The sequence below is a fragment of the Littorina saxatilis genome, linkage group LG2 (assembly GCF_037325665.1).
Source record: "Littorina saxatilis isolate snail1 linkage group LG2, US_GU_Lsax_2.0, whole genome shotgun sequence".
Lineage (NCBI taxonomy): Eukaryota > Metazoa > Mollusca > Gastropoda > Littorinimorpha > Littorinidae > Littorina > Littorina saxatilis.
Genome location: NC_090246.1, coordinates 57,452,489 through 57,456,501, shown reverse-complemented (window position 1 = coordinate 57,456,501; position 4,013 = coordinate 57,452,489).

The window sequence follows — 4,013 nt, the reverse complement described above, 5'->3', positions numbered from 1 at the left end:
CGACAAGGAATACATGAAATGCAGTTCTTTCAAGAAGTTTGCGGATCTCTTTCTCTCTGTCTCTCTCTCTCTTTCTCTGTCTGTCTCTCTCCCTCTATCTCTCTCGGTATCTATCTGTCTGTCTGTCTCTCTTTCACTATCTCCTCCCCCCCCTCCTCCTCCTCCCTCTCTGTGTCTCAGTGTCTACCTCTCTTTCTCTGTCTCGTCTCTCCCCCCCCCCCCCCCCTCTCTCTCTCTCTCTCGCACTCTCAGACACATCAATCTTGCAAAGCAAATGTTCCCCAAAGGAAATATTAACAAGGAACTTAGTCGATAAATATCGACAGGGGGCCGACAAATGGTTTAAATGTGAAATGTGTGTATATGGGTGTGGGTCTGAAACAAACAAACAAACAAACCATGTGACCCCCCCCCCCCCCCCCCCCCCCGGGCCCCAGGCCTTCGATGTTGTGATTGAAAAAAAAAGGATGTTCTCAAATGGTTCAATTCTCATTTGGTCTGATTCTCAAATGATACCGGTATACTTCCCCCCCCCCCCCCCCCCTGGCCGCAGGCCTAGGATTAAAAAAAAAATTAATTATATATTTATTTTAAACGCGGTTGACCCTGCACAGTTCGACCTATGATGTTTTTGTTCAACAATTTTGCCGTTACCCCTCCCATAGGGTGACGTATTTCACAACTTCCTGTGTTACACAAACTCAGTGATGACCAATTTTGCCTTCACCCCTCCCATAGGGTGACGGATTTTACAACTTTCCACTGATGAATAATGTTGCCTTCACCCCTCCCATAGGGTGACGGATGTCACAACTTCCTGTGTACACAAACTGATGACGTATTTCACAACAAAATGGCGCTGCCCATGGTCAACCTCGAAACTATCCGTATGAATGGGGGCCTCCTGGCCCCCCATAATAATGCACAGCAAGCAGAAAAGGAGCGAACACATTCGGCTCTTCCGCATTTTGCAGAATTGTTTTCGTGGCTCTGCGACTGCAAGGCTTTTTGGGGAGACCTGTGTCAACCGGTCCCGGCCCGCATTCGGAACTCTCACTGATACGATCCGAGCGAGTGCTTAAAATATGCTGCATGCTTTTGTCTTTTATTGGGATATTCAATTGATCGTCGATAAAATGCGACGGTTAATATCAGTTCCAAAACAGCCATACAAGCACAAACATTCAGACACGGCACAAACAAACACACACACACACACACACACACAAGGCACACTGACACACTCTTCCTCAGTTTCGGCCGGCTTCGACCGGTATTGACCAGACCAGGCAGGGCAGACCCGATACTAGCCGGTTTTTACCATCGAGAGATTAAGGCAAGGCATGTAAACAAACAGCGGAACTGGTGAGAAGTTTGTGCCACAATGCACACAAAAAACGGTAATACAATCTGACCCGATGGAGTTTCAAGCACAGGAGATTGTAACAAAGTGCCTGGCCGGGGCTACTACATACAGTAAAGCTATGTAGTAGGAAACTGTGATCGACCGGCCCCGGCAGGGCACTATGAATATGATAGAAGCTCCTCAGACGGTGTGGTTTCAAGGCAGTGCAATGACCGCATACGGTCAGTCTGACGGCCCTGACGACCAAAACCACGGGCGTTAATTCTCCTTGATCATGTTCTGGAATGCGCGGACAACGAAAATGTATCCCCTGCAGCGGCACGGACACGGGTCAAAGTCCTGTCTGACAATGCGGCTACTATCATAAACAGTGTTCGACTGACGGATTAACAGTAGTGACGTCAGTAGACGAAGGGCTGGCAACGTCAATTCAGACCGTGCGTTTGACCGAAATCTGACGTGATGATCTGTCGTCATCTGAGACGTTTGACCCACAAAATTTCGCTCCGGCCACGTATATGTTGCAATAGATCCAAAGGCATGCACGATGAAGACTGATGGCAATGATGATGGCGACGATGATGATAATGATGTCAACTAGGTTTAACAACCAACAAGATACACAATAAGAGATGTTAACCTGAAATTAGTTAAATTGCCGTACTCTCTCTCTCTCTCTCTCTCTCTCTCTCTCTCTCTCTCTCTCTCTCTCTCTCTCTCTCTCTCTCTCTCTCTCTCTCTCTCTCTCTCTCTCTCTCTCTCTCTCTCTCTATCTCTCTGTTTGTTTGATTTTATGTTTGTGATTTATACGAATTTTGTATCATCTAGATGTAAGGACAGGTTGTCAGAAAAGGCGTAGCCTTAAACCTCTATCCTAGTATAAAATAAAGTTAATCCCCATCATCTCGCTCTCTCTCTCTCTCTCTCTCTCTCTCTCTCTCTCTCTCTCTCTCTCTCTCTCTCTCTCTCTCTCTCTCTCTCTCTCTCTTTCTCAATCTCACACACATACACGCACGCACACACATACACACACACACACACACACACACACACACACACACACACATACACACACATCCATATAATAAACGTAAAGTTTGTCACGCGTATCGGTAATTCAATTGCATTGATTGTTGTATATCATCTCAGATTGTTGTCGGCTTCTTTGGCGAAGAGCTGTATGTAAAACATAAATCAAAAGAAATCAATGTAGAAACACTGCTGACTATGTTTCACAGTCATGTCTATCAGGAGCCTTTTCCACAGCTGAAGTGTTGCAGGTTGATCTGATATCTGCCGACAATATGTATGATTGTGTCCCTTTGTCGTTCATTCCATGGCCGGTGTCACGAACTGAAACATCTGCTGAACAATCCTTCTCATTGCGGTCAATGCGCTTGCACCAATCTTGGACTTAAAAATGCCGCGACTCTTTGACCGAACGAACCATGGGATTGGATTAGGGTTAGGATTAGGGTAAGGGTTAGGGTAAGGGTTAGGGTTACAGTTAGGGGGGGGGGGTGTTACAGGGCTTCCGGAATCCCCCCCCCCCCCCCCCCGGCTGTCCAAAAAAACCAAAACAATATTAATACTAACTTTAAAAGAAATAATGAGTGGCTGATGACACCAGTTGATCATGTTTAAAATCAAGGATAAGCCATAAATTGTTCATAAAATAGCTAAAACTCTTCAGCTTCTGGGGGGCAAAGCCCACCAGACCCCCCAACGGGGCCTTGCCCATGTACCCCACAAGGGGTCTACCCCTGGACCCCAAGTTGTAACCCCCCCTCCTCTGGCTTAACTGCTCCGCCCCTGAGTTAGGTTGTTCACGACCTGATTAATTTCCCCATGTTGGCGCATGCGCATTGACCGCAATCAGAAGGATTGTTCAGGCAGAGTTTTCAGTTCGTGACACCGGCTTTGAGCCTGCTGGATTCCCATTGGAAATAGAGAGCTATCTAAATTGATATGCAGTTTAATGTCGAGTCTTGGGTCAAAATCATATTTATATATATATCGGCAACTGATTGACGCTGTTGTAGTCACTATATGAGTGCGGCTATTCAGTTTTATTGTACACGAAAAACACTTCAAAAGTCATAATTCTTCTAAGGCTTATTGATAACGGTCTGACCTTTTTTTCTCTTTTCTAATTGTGACATGCATGCGGCATCATGCACAAATTCAAACAAAAATGAAACTTTGCTTTTTCCAGCAAAAACAAAGAAACAGAGAGCACATTTAGTGTAACCCATTCATAACGGGTTCAATCATCAATGAAGCTCAACCACAAAACATGAACGAGCCATACTGTAGAGTTTGTGCTCTCTTCCTACATTTTCTTGCACACACAAAATCAGAATTATTAACATCGGCTGTACATAGCGCAGTTTTTGCGACCGATTCTACACTATTCTGGAATGGGGTTTTACGTGTTGAGTGCAAGCCTGTTCAATGCAAGAACAATCAGGAAACAGGACAATAACGCCTGTTTGATACCAGACGCAGACACGGAAGTCCTCTGATATTCCCAGCGCTTTTTTTTTCTCTCTCGTTAGGAGTCTAAAAAGACTGGAAACGAAATAACGCCACTTGGCTGATGAACTTCGCTATTTCCATGCTCCCCTGAAGCAGGTGTGAAGCGATT